Below are 25,131 nucleotides of genomic sequence, written 5' to 3' on the forward strand. Positions count from 1 at the left end.
AATGTAATCACAATGAAGTGGTAATCAAGTCTATACTCCATTTTATTCATTCAAATCAAAATTTCATTAATTTCATACTTTGTAAACATGAAAAAGTTGTCAATCACATTTTCAAATCAAATATTTTCTTGAAATCTTTGTTCTATCTTCAAATACTAATTGAGGTTTATCATAGCTTCCTTGCATCATGAAAATTCTCCAAGAATATTTTCTCCATGAAATTATTTCTAAAAACATAATTTTCATCTCCTACTTTAGAATTAATTTTCTTTGTTATAATAGTAACTCTTAGTTCCTTTGTAACAAGTTTGAATAAGCTCCAAATTGCAAGTGAGCTTAGCTAAAGTCTAAACTTATCTTGATACACCTTTTCCCAACTTAGATACCCATAGTTTGATCTCTAAATGAAGTTTCAAATTTTTATGTTGTGAACAAGCTTAATTTGACTTAGTTGAATCAAACTCAAAAACTAACTTTGATCTTCCTATCTCACCATATTCTAACTTCTCTTCTAAGATGTCTAATATTTTTATAAATGCCTCATTGAGTTCTTCTCGAAGTTCACTAACTATATTTCTTTTTTCCTTATTGTCTTTCTTAGTTTCAAAGTTATTTCATAATTCTTTCTGTTATTTCCAATGTTTCTTCCATCATTCCTTCTATTTCCAAAGTTTCTTCCATTGTTCCAACTATCTTCAAAGTTTATGTCCATTCTACAATACTTTATTGTGTGTCCAAAGTTGTTGCATAGCTAACATATTGGAGTTCTAGTTCTATGATTCTATTGATCAATAGGTGGATGACAATTACAGGCTATGTGTCCAAAGTTATTACACTTATAACACATGATCTGCCTCCTTTCTTCATAAGGTCTTCCTTCTCTCAATATCCTCTCATTAGATCTTCTTCTATCTATAGGATTAGTATTTCTAGACATTCTACTATTCCTTCTATCATTATCATATTTAAGTTCCCTACAATCAATTTCTTTATGACCCATACCATGACAATTATGATAATAAAAATTGATAACAAGATTAAATGACTTATGTGTACAATCTCTTTTCATATGACCTATTTCATTACATGAAAAACACTTACTTATAAATTCATAACTAGTTTCTTTAGGAGATTTAGCTTGCTTTGGTTCATCCAATATCTCAACTTCCTTATCTTGTCCAACTTCTTTAGTTTTATCAAAAGATTGACTTGATTCAATCTTATCATCAAATTTATCTTTTCCTTTTAGATCTGATCTATTTTTAGGTTTCTTTGTAGACATGTTAAATAGATAACCAAGACCAATCTTATCATAGGTAGGTCTTTGTATTGACATAGAATAATCAAGTTTTTCTTTGCTAGAATAAAACTTTTCAAGTTGTTTCTTGCATTGAGTTAATTCACCTTTCACAATAATGTTGTACTTTTGAAGTTCTTCATGATCTTCTTTCAATGTTTCAAACTTAGATGTCTTCTTCACTAGACTTTCTCTAAGATCTGTATTTTCAGTCTTCAAATCAGATTCAATTTTTCTAGGACCACTCTTCATGGTTAACTTTAGATTTGTAATCTTCAATTCATGCTTCAGGATCTTGTACTCTATCTTTAGTTTTGAATAGTCATCATCATTGGTTTTAGATTCAGGCTTGGAATTGAGATGTTTGATCTTGTTCTTCAATTGTCCAATATATACTTTGGAATCTTCATATCTATCCTATAGGTTGTCTCTTTCTTCAGTAAGGAGATCAATTTATTCAAGTGCCTCTTTAAGATTCTTCATCAATTGTTCTATATCCATAGGGATCTTAATCAAGTGGTTAAGCCTCTTCTAAGTAACTATGCTCTAATACCAATTGTTAGAAATAGGGAATACTGAGAGGGAGGGTGAATTAGTATTCTACAAACTATTATCACCAAATAGATGTTATTAAATTACTTAGTGCCATGCATAAGAAAGTAAACAAGTAATTCTGAATAGAAATAATAATCATGCATATGGAGAACTCATAACACCATATTTTGTTAACTAGGGAAACCCTGGCCAAGGGAAAACCCTAGTGGGGATGATACCCACTAGATAATGCACTAATATATATATGTTCCTTATTAGAGGATGGACCCTATTAGGAGTCAATTAGAAAATTTAGTATAGAGAGTCCCAATTAGGAGACTTTGAATCCTTGCTAGGAGATTCCAACCCTATTAGGAGTTGTAGTATAGTAGATGCAAGATGAGCCCACTACCCAAACATGCACTTCCAATTACAAGAAGAAATCACTACCCAAAAAAGTAAGTAGTCTTTAGGTATATATGTGTTGTAACTTATTTGACTGATCTCTAACCTCAACTAGATCTCAGATCACAAAACCAGGTTCTCAAAAACTTTGCATATATCACTTCACAAGAAGTTCACATATCACTTATCACAATACAATTGCACACTTAATCCACAAATGAGTTTGCAAGATGTCCTTTGCATAAACACCATGCCTTTTCAAAAATTGCTACTAGATTGGCTAAGACCATAATATAATTTTCCAATTTAGAGTAAACATTTAGGATGTCAGCCCTAATTGGTCAAGTAATTATTTTGTAATCAAAATAGTTCCTTTACCTTTAATTCTACTATTTTGTCTCACTAGTAAAATGTGAATATCTCTTTTTTGTATAGCTTGTACTAATCTTTGAGGTTATACACATCATCATCAACATTTATAACATCTTGATCTAACTTCACTATTCATAATATGACATCAAAAACAAGTTACACACAAAATAATACACCGTTGTAAAGAAATTTCACACTTAGACAATTTTTTTGATACCAAAAGCTAAGTATCTTTATTTCTAAGGTTTTCTACAAGCATGTGCATCATGTGTTTCCATAAATAAAACAAATTACATGTATTCATTAGCTAATTATCAACATCTCCCTCTATGCCCATCCACTTTCCCAATTGCCCCTCCAACAGTGAATGCAACCTCATGGATATCATACAATATTGTTCCACCTTCATTCCAACCACAGATAAATTATTTTCCATGCATCATGAATTATATTCTAGAAATCTCTCCACCAAGTTTCCCTTTCATGGGTTTCTTGATTTCTTTTCCTCCTATAAATACTCCCTTTCCTAGTGGAAGAATAGTGGAACCATCTAATTGTCTTCCCAATTTCTCATTTAAATCCCTCCTCATGAGCAATAAGGTTTGAAGGTTCCTCATCCACAACATCATTATACAGACTTTGACCCACTTTGACCACCTAGTATCCCTCGTAGTGTTTATTAGCTTGCACATACCTAAACAAGGCTTAGTCAAACCAACTTGATCTAAGCACACTAACACACCACCCTAACTTGGATAGAGTCACAACAAGCCACAAAGTAACAACAACAAAACAAAGCCAAAACAAGGGTTGTTAGGTGCCCTACACTAGTATAATGATGCATAAAGATATCCAAGAATAAATGTAACAACTAAATCTTTAGGAATCATAAGAGGAGCATATGTAATGTATTTCCATGAATGAAGTTCTCAAAGAGATGGATAAGCAAGCAATATTGATATCAAATTCCATGAATAAAAAAAAAACTATATTTCCACTCTTCTTGTGTTCTGAAGATAATATGTATATATAATCTTGAAATGTTTATGATGAAAATAAGATTCAAGCTTAGACATTTACATAATGCAACCAACTCAAGAGTCAAAATTTAATGTTAATTGTATAACAGCAATCAGAATTCAAGTTTCACTCTTCTGATCCCAAAAAAAACTCCAAATATGTTACTTATAATCAAAAGTACTCATAACTTGTACAATTTAAATACAAATTAATATCATAGCCTTATTCACATATCAAAAGATACTATCAAAGCTTATTATAATGTTTCCTACCCTTATTTTGGATGCAAATTACATTAAAATGAAATACATGAAATACTTAAAATGTAAACAAGAAAAACAAGATATATATTATGATAACCAATAATGTCATGCATCAAATATATGTCATACATCAAATATAAAATACCATAAATAAATCAAATGTATGTCAAATATGTCCACTAACATAAAATCCAAGATATATGTCCACTAATGCCTATACATTTGTGTCCATACCTATATCTTCTCCTTCCCACAATGGGAAGGAAACAAATCCCTAGAGGTCTTCAATTGTTGCATGGAGGGATATGTTGGGGATGATGGGGTATTCCTCACATGCTCTTTCATCCTCTTTTTTAGGCTCCTCTCTAACTAGAGCTGATACAAACAAAGTATTTATGAATCAATAATTATTATACATTGAAATCAAATATATGTACACATAAAATTAATTATTTTCTTACTACCATCAAATAGTCACTCTGTCCATCCACCTCAAAGGCTTGTGGACGATCAAGACTAACAAGGCCATACAACAATTCAATCAATATAATCACTCAATCATACTTATAAATAACATTTTAAATTTCAATACTAATTATTATAAAAACAACTAAAACTATGAAAATATTTCATACCTCGGTCAATGGCTTTGAACTAGCCATCATGGCAGCAACTCGATGATCGATAGACTAGTGAAGATGAGGTGTCTCAAATGTCAACAACTACAAATCATATAATACAATTTACATGTTTTAATAGAATATAATATAATCAAATGAACTAAATTAGCACGAAACAAATGTACCTCTATGAAGCTCATATCATGCCTAGGCTCAAAGTCCCTTGTGAATTTCAATGGTCTAGTAGAGAACTAATGCATATGGATAAAAAATATTGTCAATACTTCATATGAATACTTAATAAGTATTTGTGCTAGTTTAAATTATTAAATTGATACTTACCTCTCGACTCATCAACAAGACATAAAATGGGGCTGGGGAATCTATACTAGGGCCATCAACACTCTTACCCTAAATTTTGAACAATGTGAAGACATGCTAATTAATTAGTCATTTACTATACATATGAAATGTGATCAAATTAATTTATTATAATTATGATTTACATGTGTGTCAATGCCAAATGTGCATGGACACAAAGAAGGATCCTCCTCAACTAATGGACTAGCACAATGAATGAGAGTCTATGTCAAAGCATTGATATGTTAGAATATATAGTAAAATGATATAATTGAGAGGGGGTCGACTAGTTATCCAACTAATATCACAAATAACAACTTTAAACAATCTTAACCATATGAGTAATGTAAACTAAAACCACAACAAGATGCTCACACACAATAACACCAGATATCTTAACTAGGGAAACCATTGATGAGAGGGAAAACCCCAATGGGGATGATACCCACAAGATGTACTAATATGAATATTCCTTGTTAGAGGATAGACCCTATTAGGAGTTGTGCCAACCTTGTTAGGAGTTGTGGAAGACACCTAGACCTACTACACAAATAGCTTCAAGGGTAAGATCAATAAACCCATTGTCCAAATGATCTCTATATTATTCCTTATAGAATAATAGAACTAAATTGAACTCCCTTCCTTTATCTCTATCCTGTCAACTAGACTTTTGCTCCTTTAGATCCTATAACAAGATCACAAACTACACATCCAATAATCCCTTGGATCTCTTACATACATTTAGTAAGCACTCTACTCCTTTTCACACTTTAGACTTCTTACATCAATAGATACACTAAATATCTCTTTACAATCAAGGAAAACATCTTTCCTTTATACCACATCTTTATAATAATTCCTTGAGTTAGTCTTGAGGCTTTCGCAATTAATTACAATAAGATCATTTATTAATTACAATTACAATAGCATTATTGGTTTGAAGTCTATAAACAACTTCATATGTGTGATACTAAGGCTTGCAAACTTGTTGACATCTTCACCTCATAGTCCTCTATTACTGCCAGACTATACATCTCTTCATTACATCTTAGATGAAAGATAGCCAACAAAAAATTATGAACTTCTTTCCCAATACTTTGTCTCTAAAGTGCTATTTGTAAATCAAGTACAAATTTTGTAAGTCTTTTACTTAGGCTTTATGCACTTAACCATGTCATTAGGACATTGTGTTGTACATATCCATAATTGTGCATGACAAGACAATCAAACCATTGTCTATACAATCAAGATCTCTATTTGCTACTCTGCCAATCTTTATAGAAATAATGCTATGTTGACATCAATGACAAACATAGTCATGAATGCAACATATCAATACTCTCCAATGCTCAATATACTCCCACAATGTAGTATCATCAACATTCATGCTAACATGATAGTCCCTAGAGTATTGGTCTCTGCATATTCCTTCATCGTTGAAGGAATAATGACATGCTCATCCTATGGCTTGATAATAGGTTCCCTAAATGCATTAGGGTCACAATGTGCCCCCAACCTCTCAAATGACAACCCCCGACCTCTACCTTGAGAATCTACCATTTAAAAATAATTGGGGATCTCCCCAAAGATAAATTTACAATACAATTTGTTTAAGAAATACATTGGAACCTCATGATTATTGTAGGAAGAGGCATAAAAAAGTTATTTCTAATATCATCATGTATGCACTAGTGGATGAGGAACCTTTTATTTGTATTTTTAATAGTGCCTTGTTCTCTAGGCTTTTGAAACAATACATATATGCTACCTTTCACTATGTCCTTTTTTCTTACATCTTTACATGATAATTTTTTGGCATAATATATTCTTTGTTCTTCTCACTTAACACACCAAATATCCAATTGACCACTAACATAAGCTACGTGGCTCGTAATGGAATCAAGGGAGGATATCAGTTGTGCTCTCATAGGATTAGTTTTTTTGCAAGCTTTCAACCTACCAATGATTTCTTTGAATTCATTTTTCCCTCTTTTTTATTTCATTTATTATATTGTCTTGGGTGCCAGGAGGAGGTCTTTTAATCAGTGGAGGTTGTGGAAGTTCTTGCTCTTCTTGTGGAAGGTTTTCATTTTGATTTTTTTAATTAGGTTGAGGATTTGGTGGTTGATTATTTGCATGTCCTGATAAGAAACCAATTACATTTTAAATAAATAAATAAATTTGAAGGAAAACTTAAAAAAAATACAAAACAATGTAAAAACATACAAAAAAATGTAAAAATAAGACTAGAAAATACACTTGATGATCCCAATCTTGATCTTTGGTGATGAGGAGGCATTTTAAGGAGGAGAGAGAAAATTATTCAACTTCTACCAACTGTGTGCATGCTATTGAGGGGAAAGAGGGTACCAACAAGACGAAAAAAGAGAAAATGGAATGGGCCATGGGTTTGCAGCTCATATATAAAATTTTAAAAAGTGTGTGTGTGCTATAGCACATGCACGCTTTTAGAATTTTTTAAATTTTAGTTGTGAGTTATCTTTTTGGCACCACAACTTGGTGCATGAGAAGGGGTTAATTTAGAAGTGCAATCACCCAAAAATGTTCACCTAGACTATTATCCCCCTTCTTAAAGTTTTCTGTAAATGATTAAGTCATTTATCTAGATCAAATCTTTATAAAATAATTTATTTGATTTTATCCTATACTTTGACCACTTTATCCTAAAATATATATGTAATTAAAAGGAACATGTCCCCTATAATTAAATAAGAAGACCCCTTTTCACCTCTTATGCTAAGTTACACACATAAAACATTTTCCCCAATTTAGAAATAAAAGAAAATACTTTTTGTTGCATATGGAGGTGCAAAAGTCAACTCTTTCTTATTGTTGGAAATGATCTTGCACATGGATCATGAAAAAATCAACTCCCCACCCTTGATTAGATCTTCTTGTCCCATGATCTCTACCATATATACTTCTTAAAAATGGAGACATCTCTCCTCATCCAAGGATCCATCTTCTTTGCAATAGTATTATGATGCATATTTTTCTATAAGTACTCTTGGAGCTTGTGGAAGATCTTGTGGATTCATCTTCATGCTTGAATAACATCATATCTTAGTCTCATATATCATTATGATAGCTTTCTTTATGTATTAGAATAACACATTTATCTTAATTAGGAGGATTCTAACACTTTCACATTGTTAACTTAGTTTGCATTCTTTGCACCTCATATGGTTTGTTGCATTTTGCATATCATTCCATGGTAGTTCTTGGACACTAACACTCTTGCTCTTGTATTTGAACCTCCCATTTCATGGTGTACTTGTAAGGGGACACATTCCTTAGGCCCAAATGAGAGCCCTTTTATTCCTTTTTGTATTCCTTTTCACTCCATGACTACGGAACTCTAGGTCACCATTTGGGACTCTTAATCCATGAGATCTATAAAATTGAAGGACTTAGAGAAGTGCACATTCTAGTGTGTACATTTTTGGTGCCCACTATGGAGTAGAACAACTCTATTTTTCCTTTCTTTGTACATTATTGTCACTTATTTATCTATTGTTTCATCTATTTTTCTTTTTGCTAAAGCAATTATTGTGTGATAATTTTCCAGTATTGTACAATAATTTGTTCTATATGTGTGCGATACTTTTCCAATTAAAATTATCGCATGCATTAGAAAAATGTTGCATGAAAGTTCTAAACTTTTTCATCTCCCTTAATATAGAGTATCCCATGGGGCTAAAGTATCACCCAAAAATACAATAAAATATCACACACTGTGCAACAAGAAATATTGTTTGGTTTAGGGAAGAGGACTATTTCAGTTTTTGGTTAGTATTTTAAGTCCTTGAAGTATCTTATTTTTTGGGTTTTTTGCATTATTTTTTGTCTAACCAGTTCTTGTAGGTTTATTACAAATTTTTGATAACCCCTTGTTGGTGTACTAGGTCATTGATTTTGTAGGGTTGCCTAGATTTATTGCTAAATTGCTTATTGAAAAGAATGCATGTCAAAGACTAATTGCTAAAAGGGGTTACTAATGTTTTTTGTAAGGCTACCCAAGAAAAAACAAACAAACAAACCAAGTGTGTGTGTGTTTTATCTTATTTCTATGTGCAACACAAACTAGTTTTTATTCTTTTCATGGGCACATAAAACTTTGAGTAGGTTTCTTTTATGGTAGGATATTATGGTCTTCACCCTTGAGGTGAATCAAAAATCTTGACTCTCCATTGAGTCTTGAAAGTGAGTGGCATATTCTACTCTTTATTGGTCTTAATTAACCTTCTTGGCATGTTAGGGGGAGTACTTTGAATAGGAGAGTATGATCCTCACCCTTTGGATGAATAAAAATTATTGACATTTAGGTGTGGATCCATTTTGTTTCTATCTCCTAGTGAGATACTACCTTTAGAGGGTCTTTTATTGGTGGATAGATACTAATAGGAATGACTTAAAGTGGGAATGAGTACAACCCATCTAACTTGACTTGCTATAATAAAAAGGGCCTTTAAAAATTCTAAAGCCTTGTGGGGCATAGCAATTTTCTTTATTTAGTAAAAGTACTTGTGGGATTGGGACTGATGGGACTCAAAATTGCATCCTTGATTTGAGTACGATTTTAATCTTTTGAATCATTTTGAGCCCATACAAGTGCATTTAATGCATGTGTACCCCATTGTCACTTTGAGGCCTATGAGGTGTTTTATGTTTCTAACAATTTGCATTTAGTATATGCATGTGTCCCATGTTGATAAATTTCTATTCTAAGTCATTCCATGAAGTTTCATTTTGAGCAATGTTCAGATTTGCATTTCACGAGTGTCAAATAATGACATGAAGCCTAGTTTGCATTTGAATATCTTGCACACATCTATTTTTCACGACTCTCTGCTTTGAAAGTATTTAGAATGCATATTAGAGAACTTATGTTTCAGTTTTCAAGTCATTTTGACATATTTTGACTAGCTTTTGAATCCCTCAAATTTAGTTGTTTACTATTGTCATGCTGACGCAAATTGTTCATAATTCTAGGAGGCCCTATTTAACTGATTTTAACTTTTACCCAGTTGACTGAAATGAGAAATTTCCTTTTGCATTGCATTCTAGGGGTTAGATAGATGATATATTTGAGATTTTAGCTTATGAAAAATCCATTTGACTAGTTTTCAAATGCAATTCCAACTATAATTTGTAAATTTTACTGGTGTCTTCAAGTGCAGATTATTTAGCAGCCCTATTCAGGATGTCATAAATCTGAATCCATGATTTTTTGAACCAAATGGATTGTACTACTATTTTATCCTTAGAAAATTATTTAAGTATTTTAGTTGGAAAGTCTTGAAAAATTCATCTTCACACTTTCTCAAGTCCATTCTGTTTGTGAAAATCACTTTCTTGCAATTGTTCTCAGCTCTGCAATTTTGAGTACCTAACTTCGTACGCTTACCAAATTCACCTAATTATCCACCATGAGGCCAAATAATAGATTTATACTATCCTCATGAAAATAAACTATCACCCCAATTTTGTGTGCCAAGTGTTAGTTTGACCTATTTTCTAAGTCGAAACCAAACACATTTTACTATTTTTTGACATGTTTGTTTGTAGGGAGTTTTAAGAAAGTAACTTTGACAGTCTATATCTTTTGACTCAGGTGCTTCCATGACATGAGGTTTGATAGGGTAAGAGAATATGAACCAAAGAATAAGTATGCAAGGTTTCAGACCTTAGTTAGGTGTTTTGGTTAATTTTTAAGGCCATTGAAAGGACCACTTAGCATGAAATTGGCAATTTGCATAAGGTTGAAAATTGAGTTAAAAATGATGTTTCAGTGGTTGAATTTGATTGTAGTTAGTGAGATAAGCTTAGTGGACCAGTTTGAGATGTCAACTATTTCAGTTCCAAAAAAAAATAGTCAAACCCACTTTGCTGCTCGACTAATTTCAGATTATTGTGATTCTAAATGGGGAATAGAAGATGCTCAATAAATGTTGTAATATTCTTAATCACCACTCTGTTTTAAGATGTGTGCAAAGAAATGAAAATCAAATAGGTATGTGGGTAATATACATAGTGAATGATAAAGAGGATGAATATATGAGGGAGGATCCACTATGTCAAATTATTTTGGACCCATGTATGTGTAACTGATGCCCTATGGGAGGATTTTATAATTCATTACACTTGAGAACTTGTTGCATAACCAATGGGTAATTATTTTAAAATTTTCATATCCCCTTTGAGGTGTGGCTTGTGCCTACTTGAGTGAATTAAAACTATGATCTTGACAATCACTAGATTTATTTTTGACACCAAATGAAAAGGAGGATATTGGTGTCTTATGACTATTTATGAGAAAAGAGGCCATGTTGGAGTGATTAAGAAAAAGAACTAAGATCTAGGGACAACAACTAGGTGAGGGATGTGTTGTGGCACCCATCAAAAAGTAGGAAAGTTTCTCTAAAATTGAAGATAGAAGTGGGAAAGAAAGGGCGAGATGCTAGTGGAGGGTCATGAGGAGCTATGCCTAGGAAATGGAAAGTTTTCCCATCTTCTTGATAATAGTTTGCTTGCACAAATGGGTCAAAAGGAAAGGGTATTTTTTAAGGCATCTCCATTCACTATCTAGGAGAGTATCAATAAGAAACATTCATGATAGAAGGAGGCAATTTTCATAGAGAAGGTGTGCCATGTAGTGAATGTTGTGGATTTAGTTGAATCTTTCTTCTAACCATTACATTATGTAGACATAGCATTGGGAATTTTTCTTTTGAATTAACCAATACTCAAATGGAGAAGATGTCCTTCCATGAGTTGGAAGTTGAGTCTTCTAGAAATGGTAGTGCTAAATTCATGAGGTGGGATAGATGAAAGGAAGTTGACTAAGAATGAAGTGTCTTCTAGAATTCCCATGAAAATCTCATTCTAGCCACAATAAGCATATCCACCATTGATGTGAGTCAGAATCCAACAACCAACACAAAGTGCTTAAACAATATTGCAATTGAGCCTTACAAAACTCTAAAATCTCATCGTTCTTCAAATTTTTTTGAGAAAAATGGTGGTATAGGCCATTACACCTAGCTAGAGGCTCAAAAAATGAAGCAAATAGAACAACACACAATTTCAATGAAGGGATTTAATCCCACATTTGTAAAACAGAGGTTGTTTCAAGTGTTTAAATACCTTTCTACACTCTCATTAACTATCTTAAAGATACAAGTGCTTTTGAAGTGCAAGGTTCACTTGGGGGATCTATAGTTGATCATGAGTACCTGGCAAGTAATAGTGATGTCAGGGAATTTTGACTCAAAATCCAAATGAGAAAGGGATGAAGTTATTAGACACATGGCATCAAGTTGTGCATTCACAACTCAAATCATGCAATTTGGAGATAACCACACGATGATGTGAAAGAAATAATAAATTGTCGAGTGCACGATCACAGTGAAGAACGCCCCGATGATGTGAAAAATCATATTTCATAGCTTCATATGGGTTAACTATGGTTAAGGAAGAAGGGTTTTGACAATGAAAAAGCCTTGTTTCACATGGTTATTGGGGTTAAGAGGTGGTTAGGAGTTAAAAGTGTCATGATGCAAGGAGCTAACCACTGGCAGGGATCTAGTAAGGTAGTGAGCTAGTAGTGATTATGCAAAGGAGTTGGCCAACCAAGTGATGACATATGGCACCTATGTAGTAGTCAACTAGGGTTTGATCCAGATCCAAAAATAAGGGGAAATAAGAAATTAAAAAAAAAATTATTATTATTCCTTCATATTTGAACATGAAAACCTCTAGGTGAAAATTTTTAATGATTTGAAGATTTTCTATAGTGTTGACTATATGACATTTTAAGGCTCTGCCTATGAATTGGGGACTAGATTTTCAAATGCATGCCAGATGGGAACTTTTTTTTATCAAAAATGCATAGTGTAGTATATTATCAGAATCAAGAGAAGATGAGCTATCCAGATATGCAATCAAAAAATGCATAAGTATTCAGTGGTTAGAGCTATAAATAAATTTGTAAAATGGGGGCATTTTGAGAAGAATGAGCAATTTTCATGATGAATTAACAAATTCAATTAGAGTGCATTCATTGAAGTTTGTTGGCTCCATATTTGAAGGAAAATATTGTTCAAAACTTCATTTTTCCTCTAAAAGTCTTTCTATAGGTGTTTTTGCCCTTGTTTTAATATTAGATCTGGCATCTTAATTAGATTCATGTTTCTATCATTCTAGAGATATTTTGATGCATTCTTTAGCAGCAAGGAAAATATCAAATTTTCAATTACAAGAGAGGGTAGAGAGAGGTTTTGCATCAACAAATAGAAGCTTTTCAAGTGGACAAATCACAACATCTGATCTAATCTTGGATTTCTTCCTATCTTTATATTATCTTTTCTTCTCTTTCTTTAGGGTTGGTTCCAATTCTTGGACTTTTTCACTGTTGTGATACAACAAGGATGGTTCTAGTTTAGTTGAAATTTCTATCATGGTTGTGATTTCACCATTCTTCAAAATTTCTCTCATGTAATGAATAGAAGTTAAGGAGGTAGTTAAGTAGAATACATATAGTTCTAGTCTATTTAGCAGTTTTATTATTCAATTTTATGCATCCTTTATGTATTTGTTTCAAGGAAATGAATAAAAGTGCAACAACAAGTTTTATCTTTAGTCTAAATCATGTCTCATTTTTGTGATGTTAGTAATCTTTTATGATTTATGAACAAAGAATAAAAGTCTAGTTGCAATCTATTTTAAGTTTATACATTGTGGTATGTTTTACTAATGATTCAAGGAGTCATGTAAATGCTTGATTTATCATAATGGGGTTGCAGATTTCATGGAGGGATAGGTTGAGTATGAAACTCAAAAATGATGTAGATGTTTGCTTCACAAGGTGAATAAATAGATTTGGAAGTCTTGATACATGAAATGTGTCAATGATTTCCAAGGATGTATGTCAGTGATTTGTGGAATTTCTCAATAGATAAGGCATTGATCAGCTACAAGATCAATGTATTTTGTTGTTCATGTCTTGGCTATGCTAAAATCAAATTTATAATCAAAATCCTTTTCCCTTTATGTCTAGGAGCTAAAAAGAGTTACCCTCATTTACCTTATTAGGTTCATAGGTCATGTCATTATCTATTTCATGTCTATGTTTTTTACATAAGAATAGAAGATTCAAGGGTATTATCTACTTTCTAGATTTAGTTATATGCTTTGATACTTGTACCATATGAAGAATCTGAGGTTCACTTGCCTAGGTCTTGTAGAGCCTAAAGTAGAAGAAGGAATATAGCGTTATAGTTGGCTCTAGTGTTTGAATGGGTATGTTGTAGATGGGAATTAGCTACCCCTAGATGTATTTTGTTCTCATTGTTGGGTTTTTGAAACCTAACATTTTAAAACATTTACAGGGACCATGAGGAATATACTAAGAAAGAATTCTTCAGGTACTCTTGTGCCCTCGAGGTCCATTAGTTATCTCTGACAAGGTGTCCTATTATTAGGTGCAAGGGGAGTGTTAGAAATGAGATCCTTTCTAAATACCTTAGGATTAGAAGCTACCCTTAATATCCACTCAACATATTGGTAAAAGGATCAATCCTAGTGGACTACCCAGATCACCCCAAGATTTTACACTCACCATTATGTCCCTTTGGTCATGCCAATGGCACCTCCATGAAAAATCCAACATCTATTATGGGAAACCACTTTGTGTAAGGTGAGGGGGCATCAAGTGTTAGCCAAGTTGTTGAGTAGTGAGTTGTGACCTTTAGGTATTTTTGTTTGATGTGTTTTCAAATGTGATAGACCCATGGAAACAAATTGGACATACACATAATGTTAGCACTTGTAGGGTTTTATTTTTGATGTATCCCAAGTCCTTATGTTGACAAGGTTTCTTTTTCCCTTGTTCAACTATTTGAAGACATGCTTATATCTCCAACTATTTTCAAAAATTCATGTCTATGATTGCAAACTAAACTTTTATTCTATCATGACTATATTCTATCCTGAAACACTCAAAAAAAATCCCTACTACATTTGATACCAAACTACCATAGAATGTCTATCATAATTTTGGAATTGTAACCTATCATCATCACAATTTCAACTGCTTACTATCAAATCTATGACAATGACAAGTTGTGACACCAAAATTGTGATGGGACTACCATGGTAATTTGGTATCAAATGTAGTAGTGACTAAACCAAAACATAGATCTTTTAGGCATCAAGTCACATACTACAAAATTTACTAGCCCATTCTCATACGTCTATCTTGAGAAATATAGTATGATACTTCATATTTTGTAGAAGTATCACATCACTTCACAAATTTGGTTTCCCTGTTATGCTATGTTCTATCACCCAACCTATCAAGAAGTATCATCTGCCCAAAAAATATTGCATGCCAATTATAGAAACTATTTTATGATATAATCTACTAAAATTTTATCACTTGTTGTGCTATGAAATATAGCCTAGTTCCTTTTGGTGTCATAATTGAGTTTAGATTGTTTTTAAGTTGAATTGGGGGTGTTTTACCTAGTCTTACTACAATATGGTCTAAAATCTCCATGTCTTGAATTGTCTAAAGTTGAAAGGATGGAGTTAGTCTTTAAGATACAAACTTGATGACTCTATGGTTCACTTGTCAAAAAATCAGTTACCTCATTCTCTTGGCTACTTGCTATCAAGCTTCTTGCTCAATTTTTGGATAGAATGCGTAGTGCTATAAATTCTTGAGCACTCTTGATAAGATATTTTCTCCATATTATCTTTTGATAAGTGATTATTTGACTATACAAGTTTTTGCCTAAAAGGATCTATTTTGTCCCACTATGCTAAAGGCTTATCCTTACATGTAGTTTTGACTAGGCTTCAAGTCAGTGAAGGAAGTTTTCCCTTGTTTACCTTTGCATAATTTTCCACTCCAACTAGACATCCCCATAAGAAAACCTATGAGGAACAACCTATCCTTGATAGGAAGGAAGAAGCTAACACTATTACCTGGAAAAATCAACTATATCACTTTGATAATTTCTTTGATAGCCCTAGGGGTGCAAAAAAAGTTTCACTCACCATGAATCTCAAAGAGATGAACCACCACTTGGAGGACCTTTTTTCACATAGAGAAGAAAAAACTCATTTGGATAGAGAAAGACTAGAATAAGTTAAGTGATTAACCACTAGAGAGATGTCTCATACACATGCCTAAATTAGTACTCACATATCTTGTTTTCAAAACCAACACACTCATAGCAACTATAGAAACCTTCTATATGACAATAATGGCAATCAAATGCCAACTGGATCTCCAAGAAAACACATTATGGGATGTACCTCACCACCTAGACCCTCACAATCACAACATGACAGTGACATAGATAATGAAGATACGAGTGAGGACCTCACGAGATTTAATCAAGATTAACTTCTCCAAAAAATTATGCTAAAGTCCCTAGACCAAAATGGAGACCAATACTTTCAATTCATGTCTTCTTGGGGATGGAAACTCCCTCATGAATATGATGTCCAAAGGATCATGCAAAAAGGAGAATTGAATTAGGTTGATATCCTAAGAAAGGATATGTGAGAGCTAAGAAACCAATTTGCCTAACTAAAAATGGATAAAGAGAAACCCAAAACATATTTTGTGGAATCTATATATGATCTCCCATTTTATACGAGTCTCTACATGGTACCATTTTATAGAGATATTGAGGTTCTCAAATACAATAAATACTATTGAAATGGTAACCCACATGACCATGTACATCACTTATATGCTCTTAGCATGGACTTCATACATGAGGACACATACCTCATTAGATTATTTCCTAGAATTTAAATGGGACAAGCCATGGAGTGGTTCATCAAATTTTCACCCCCCTTACGACATTTGATGAACTTAAACAATAATTTATCCAACAATACTCCTACAACATACTCCATCCTATTACTATGTTGGATTTGTGCAATATAAAACAAAAATAAGGGGAACCACTTGCTATATATTTAAAATGTTAGATATCATTGCAGTCTAGGTATCCTTGGTAAATTCTTAAGACTGGGAAAATTGACATCCTTGTCAACAAACTTGTGCTAGAGTTGTATTATGATCTTAGGAAGAAACAATTTACCTCATTCAACAACATGGTTGAAAGTGTCTATCACATTGAGGATGTTTTGCCAAAAAGGGTGACATTGTTCTCAACAAGGACAAAAATAGAAATAGTAATGGTAAAGATAAGGGTAAACCTTGGAATAAAAACACATATGTAGCCAATGATGGAGTTTTAGATGCTTCTAATACTAAGGAATCTTCCTTTAACTTATCTAGCACCATCTATACTACTAAAAAATAAGAGACCTCAAAGGCACAATCATTTGACAAAGCTAAGAGGCCCTCTAAGCCAAGAAACATCTACATAACAATGGTCAAATCGTATGAAGTGGTCTTGAATAATTTTCTTTCTAATGAGTTCATCACATTTCTTGACAATTCTTGACCCTATGACCCATCCATAAAACATAACTAGTGGAGAGATGATCAATATTGCAACTATCATAGGAATAAGGGCCATAACACTAACAGTTTGTAAGCTCAAATATGTCACTAAAGATGATAATGATGAAGAGAAAGTTGTTAAGGATGGCTTATTCAATAATTTTCACCATAAGGCTTTCAAAAAACCATTTCCCAAATATGAAAAAGAAGAAACATCCAAAGCCAACAAAAAGGGTAATGACATAAAGATTAGCTATGCATATTCCAACATGGATAATGTGATTAACATGATTGAGCCTATAAGTGAAATCATCTACATGATGGGGCCCAAATTTGATGAGGAACCCAAATATGACACTAACAATGAGAAACCTAAGGTGATATTGAGAAAATACAACTCTCATAAAAAAATCAAAGACACTATGCTTAGGGTATCCCTTAGGGTGGCAGATTCCTCCTCCTTACATAGTGAGACCTTGAACAATATCACTAGGGGTCAATCTAAAGTTGTTCTCAAAGCGGCTAATGATCCCTAAAATACAACATCTTCCAAATAAGTTGCTCCTCCTACTCAATTTATGACCTTGTAAGTCAATTGCAGTGGACTCCTGAACAAATCTCTATTTTTCAAGTTGCTAAAGTTGTCTCCTTGGCACAAAGAGATCCTAGAGAAATATTTGTTGACTACTGATCTTCCCAAAAATATTGACATTGAATGATTTCAAGCTATGGTTAACCATATTTCCTTTCCTTGTTATCTTACATTTTCTAAAGAAGATGACAAATCTCTTAGTCATCCCAACAATCTTTTTCTCCATATTGATGTACATATCTACTTCACCCGAGTCTGAAGAATCCTAATAGACAATGGTGTTAGATTAAACATTGTTTCCTTTAGTTTAATTCAACAACTATGAATGTTGGAATTTTCAATTGACCCTAGATGCAAGATAACCATAAAGCCTATGACGAGGTTGAATGTTCTTCAAAAGGCCTAATTGGACTTCCTATTCATGTGGGTCCTATGTAAAAGGATGTGGTCTTACAAGTGCTAGATATCCCACTTGCATGCAATATTTTGTTTAGTTGACCATGTATTCATGAAATACAATTCATACCCTCTACATATCACTAATGTATTAAATTCATGTTTAATGGTGCAAAAATAGTGATCCTAGGAGACAATTCTGTGTCCATCAACATGCTTACAACTGCAAAGCAAGTAGTACTACACAATCAACCCTCTAGTGACATTATACCATCTCTTGAAGAATGTAAAAAAAAACTAAAAATAATGAGTATTGGGATGGGGGAGTATACCTTGGACTCCATCGCAACATTACCTATTTCCCTATGGTCCTACAAGAAACCATCTAAGAAAATGAAGTCTTCAACTTTTTCTATGTCCATCTTTGATACTTTTGTACAATCATGTATTCCTTCATAAGATGAAAAGGAATATTAAGTTATTAGAGATTAGATATATAGAGTAGAAGAGGATAATAATGAAGTTGTCATAACTACACCCATTTCTCCTAGAAGATATGGAAAGGGCTGCCAGTTTATGAAAAAAATTGGCTATTGTGGTCAAGGACCTTTGAATGACAACAAGGATTCTCTTGTATAACTCTTAATTCATACCAAGGGATAAAAAAATAAAGATAGTATAGGCCTAGGGTATGGCGTTGAAGATAACTTTCCACAGTTTTATAGAAAAGTCCCTACAACTAGAAAATATGAAGATGATATTCAACCTATTGTTATTACTTTGACACATGTAGAGGACTTCACCCCTTCTACCTCTCTTCTTTTGGGAGAATATGTTTTATTTTATGATAACACCATTAAAGTATCCATATCTAGGCAACCTTAATTTGATGAGTCATATGTTGAAAATCCTAATATAGAGAGAATCAAGAAAAACATTGCTCAACTTGTGGCTCATGATCAAAGTGCTGACTCCCAATAATATGAGTGGGAGTCCTTTTTTTATTCTTCCTATTAATTGGGTGTGGATGTGATATATTCCTATGTTAACCAAGTGAATTTAGTTGGTGACTCTCATGTAGGATTAGATGAGTTGAATCTACAACTTTCCTTAGTGGACCACATTGATTCCTCTAGGTCTTAGCCTGATGTGGACTCCCTTGGATTCTTCTCTATAGGATTAACCTCTCTTGTCACTAGAGATGACTCTCTTGCATCAACAACCTTGAAGCTTCCACCTCACTTTTAGTCATGCACCAAGATCTCATAGATTGGTTTTTTTAAAACCAAATACCTAAGATACCATCATTCCAAAATGATTATGAGATTGTGTGCTACCAAAATGTCATTGAACCTATGGTTTCTTTCACCAAAAAACCTACTATCAATATGACCAAAACAAACATCCAATTCCTTAGTCACAAATTAAAGAGAAAAATGTAAAATAAGATTTCATAAGGTGAAAACTACCTTGTTGTTGCATCTAAACCAAAAAAGAGTAAAAACAAAGATGTATCCCAAGGTGAAAAACTCTTCGAGGTGCCTGAGCATGAGGTATTCGATAGTCTTCCAATCTACTTTAAGGATAGATCATTGGTTTTTATCGAACCAACATAGCTAATCAACTTTGATACTCAATAATCTCCCAAGATCATACATGTAGCTCAATCTTTATCACTAGAGGAAAAAGAGAAATTCACACACTTCTTGAAGGAGAAAAAGATTAACTTCACATGGACCTATATTGATATACCTAGCTTAGATACATAGCTTATTATGCATCATCTCTCCATAGCTCTTGGCATCATAACTGTTAAACAAAAGTTGAGAAAGATGCATCCTTATGTAGCCATTTTAGTCAAAGATGAACTAGAGAAATCACTAAGTGCCAAGTTTATTAGAGCTATTGACTATGGGGTAAAAGCACAAACCTGTGTCACCTTTTATAAAGAAACAGGATATCAGAATGTGATAGTTCAACATTAATGAAAAAAAATGGTATTTGTGTTTAAAATATGAAGATGATGTAAACTAATGAAATATGTAGAATTGGATGAATTTTATGTCTATAATTTTTATAATTCTTTTAAGTAAGAATTTTTTCATTTTATTTTATTTTGAAGTCCCTTTTTTAATTGTAAAAAATATAGAGTGTAGTTCCCATCAAACAAGTATATGCAAATCATCTTTTTTTGTTTTGATTTGAAAATATCTTATAGATGAAATGTATAGCTAGTGAAAAAAGGAAATAAATAATTTTTTTTTTTTTATATTTTCTTTGTTATAAGCACTCAAGTTTGACCTTATCAAAATCTAACTATTATTTCCTCCTGTCAAAACTTCCCTATCAAATCTATACCTTCTTGAAAAAAATTACATATTCGTAAAGAGGATTCTCTCCTCTAGAGATAGATATAGTTTTTAAAATTTTTTTGATATGATTTACTATTTTTTTCCATTTTTGAGGGAGAATCTTCTGAAATGTTGAAATATCGACTTATAATATTTTAATATTATAACATATTATAACTTATCAAAACACTCAAAAAATTATATAATGATAATGTTGAATCTAAGATCTATAAAAGGGTATTTTTTAGTTTTTTTTTGAAAATGAGTTTTGATAGAGAAATGAGATTTGACCAAAACAAGTTTTGGTATCATAAATGGTGACACCGATTTGTGCTTTTACCTTATGCAGAATGATATCTAATATAGTACGATTTTTTTAACATGAAAAATCCATTGGTGTCTGCATTCATTTTAGGGATTTAAAAAAAGAACTCCCAAATGATGATTTTTCACTACCAAACATAGATATGATAGTAGAAATGAATGAGGGTTATGAAATGTATTCCCTCATGGATGGGTTCTCAAGATATACTAAGATAAAAATAGCTCCTAAGGATCATGAGAAAATAACTTTTACATGATAATGGGGAACCTTTTTCTGGAACATCATTCCTTTTGGTCTCAAAAATGAAGGAGCTATATACCAAAGAGTTATGATCACAGTCTTTCATGATATAATGCATACAAATATGGAATATTATGTTGATGATAACCTCACAAAATCTAAATAATGAAGCACTCACTTGTCTAGACTAAGTTTAGTACTAGACCATATGGAACAACTTAGGCTTAATCACAAAAATTATGCTTTTGGTGTCACATCTAGAAAACTGTTAGGGTATATAATCTCAGTTAAGAGTATAGAGGTTGATCCAGAAAAGGTACAAGCTATAATGGAGATTTTTCCTCCCAATAATATTAGTTAACTAAGGAGCCTACAAGGATGCTTTCAATTTATTAGGAGGTTCATCTCTCAGCTAGTTGATAGATCACAATGTTTAATTAAAATCTTCACAAAGGATCAACATGCATATGGAATGAAGATTGTGAGAATATCTTTTCTTAAATCAAAGAGTATTTAGAAAAGAAACTTATCCTTATACCTCCAATTTAGGGGAAACCATTGATTATCTAAATCTTAGCTACTAAAAATTCCCTAGGAGCTCTATTAGCCCAACATAATGAGAATTGGAATGAAAGAGCCATATACTACATCAATCCCACATTGTTTGCTTATGATCTTAATTATAACAATATTGAGAAATCTTGTCTAGCTACAATTTTTTCATCACAAAAAATTTTCCACTACATGCTTGCACATTCCATACAACTAGTTTCAAAAATTGACCTTGTAAAGTATCTCTTGAGTAAGGTTTCACTTACAAGTAGACTAGAAAAATGGATGATGATTCTTTCTGAATTTGACATTAAATATGTCAAACATAAGGCCATAAAAGGATGGGATATTTTGAATAAATAGGCTAACTTTGATATCACAGATAATGCTCCTATGCACATTGACTTCCTAGATGCTCCTATTATGTATGTTATTGAAAGAATCTTAAAGATGTTCTTTGATGGGTCATATACTCAAAATGGGGCTAGTGTTAGGATTATCTTCATCACACCTCATGGCTACACCATTCCAAAATCTTATAAGATACTATTCCCATGCACAAATAATATGGCTGAATATGAAGGTCTTCTTAATGAAATCAATCTAGCCCTAGAATGGATAATAATATAGATACATATCTATGGAGATTCTCAATTGGCCATTAATCAAGTGAAGAATGAGTACTAGACTAAGGATGATACCAAACTAAGGATGACAAGTTAATACCTTAGAAGAAGTTGATTGATGCCTTAAGGAATTATTTCATATTTGTTACATTCCAACAAATTCTTATGGTGGAAAATAAGGTTGTTGATGCTATAGAAACCTTGGCATCTATCTTGCAACTACAAGAACATGAATCTTTCTTTGTGTTCCTGGTGGAAGAACTACACCATCCCACTTATGACTCCCATGATGACCATGTAATGTGCATTATTATCGGTCATGATTCATCCTGCTAATCTACCATTTTCTCTTATTTGTGAGACCAAATCATTCTTGAAAACCTCACACATAATGAAAAATGCTAGCAGATATATATATATATATACATACATACATACATACATACATACATACATACATACATACATATATACATACATACATACATACATACATACATATATATTGCCTCTCACTACACTATCATCTCTAGTGACCTATATAGAAAGAGTTTAGATGAAATACTCCTTAGGTTTCTAAAGATAGATGAGTTTGAAAAAGCATTAGCCAAAGTCCACAATGACATTTGTGGGTCAATTTCTAATGGCCTTGCACTTGTTCAGAAATCTCTTAAGGCAGGTTATTATTGGCCAATATGTAAGTTAATGTTGTCTAGTATGCTAAATCCTATAAGAAGTGTTAGCTCCATGACAACTTGATTTATGCTCCTGGGTGTGAAATAATCCTTTCTATTACACACTATCTTTTCTAACAATGGCACTTTGACTTGTTTGGTAAGATTCATCTGTAGACACTAAAAATTGTCCCAAATGACTTTATTAATTTAATTAATACTAGTCACATTCCTCTACTTATTTAATTAAATAGGTTCATTTTTTCCTAAGTATTTAAATTTAATTTAAATACTCCTAGCTCTAATGTGTTAATTTAAATTAACACATGATTCTCCACATATTCCTTTTTTAAATAAATTTTATTTATTTAAAATCCTCCATATTCCCATTAATTCTTCTAGACCTTGATTAAATTAAATTTCATTTAATTTAATCTTTATTCAAATTTCCTAGAAGTATGTGCATTCATATGAGTTTTCATCACATCTTTTAAGCACATGTTGTCTACACCATAGGAATCTTCTACACACACATGCCATCTCATCAGTCTTATCTATCCATCTAGAATGTGAGATAAGGTGCTTAGTTGTCAATTCTTATCCTTATCTCCTGTGCTTAGTTGTCAATCCCTATCCTTATCTCCTAGTGATTTCTAAGCACATTCTAGATGCTTCCTCCATCCACTTTAAATAGACATCTTGTCTCAAGCTTTCCACACGAAGAGAACCCCGACTGGGTTAGGAGTCATTAGAGGTCCATTAGAATTCCTTATTGTTGCATCATCATTTGGTCATTTTGATTTCTCATATCATCTAGACTAGGTACATATTCCATTTGCATTCACACATCCAAGAGATTCATCCATTATTGTGTTTCTAAGAGCATACCGAACATACTCTCCATTGTTATGTTCATAGTTTGAGGTTTGCATAATCTTGGTTACAATTTTATGCAATACATCATCCAAGTTCATCTAGCAGGCACAGGTTCATAATCATATCAACTGAGTATTTTACAAAATGGATTGAAGTTGTTCCGCTTTTTGTTGCTACATGCAAACATGTTGTCCTATTCATACTAAATTAAATTATTTGTCGCTATGGTATTCCACTTTCCATAGTCATTGACAATGGGGGTAGTTTAAGAATAATGACCTAAAGTAGCTTTGCAAAAATCTTAAAATAAAGAAATATTGGTGCTCAATATACTATCCCCAAGGGAATGGCCAAGATGACGCCTCAAAAAAAATGCTACCATTTTTTTGCATAGAACAATTCACAACTTGGGAAGGGATTAGCACCTACAAATTAATCCAACATTATGGGCTTATAAAACCACAATACAAAATCCCATTAGGGCTATGCCCTTTGCACTAGTCTATGGTTATCAGGTTGTTCTTCCCCTAGAAGTTGAGATTCCTTCTCTATGAGTCACTTTGCATATATTGATCACTAGTGAGGACCATAGGGAAATGAGGCTGCATGAACTTGAACCTCTATATGAATGTTGAAAGGTCTCTTTTGATCACATGTGATCTTATCAAAAAATGATGTCTACTAGTTATAATAAGAAAGTTCATCCTTGTGAATTCTAGGTGGGTGAGCTAGTTCTTAGAGAAAACCAAAAGAATCAATAGAATAGAGAGAAGAAGAGTAAGTTTGAGCCTAATTGATTAGGTCCCTAAATTGTCACTATTGTATTTGGATTCAGTGCCTATCAACTTTCTACACCTAAGGGAGAGCAGCTCCTTAAGCCTATCAATATCCTACATTTGAAGATGATTTATGCCTAAGGATCTTATGGCTCAACTATTTTGTACATATTCTATGATCTTGAAAAATCTCAAAAAGTCATATATGATACCGAAAAAATCCTTAAAAATATAACATGTCCTAAAAAATGAGTATTTTAGTAAAACCTAGCAATAGGTACTTTGATGTATCACCAAAAAAATAAAAAATGTCCAAAAAATCATAAAAAGCACTAGTAAAA

Source organism: Cupressus sempervirens, chromosome 10 (assembly GCF_028749045.1).
Source record: "Cupressus sempervirens isolate cs-2001-9-10 chromosome 10, ASM2874904v1, whole genome shotgun sequence".
Taxonomy (NCBI): domain Eukaryota; kingdom Viridiplantae; phylum Streptophyta; class Pinopsida; order Cupressales; family Cupressaceae; genus Cupressus; species Cupressus sempervirens.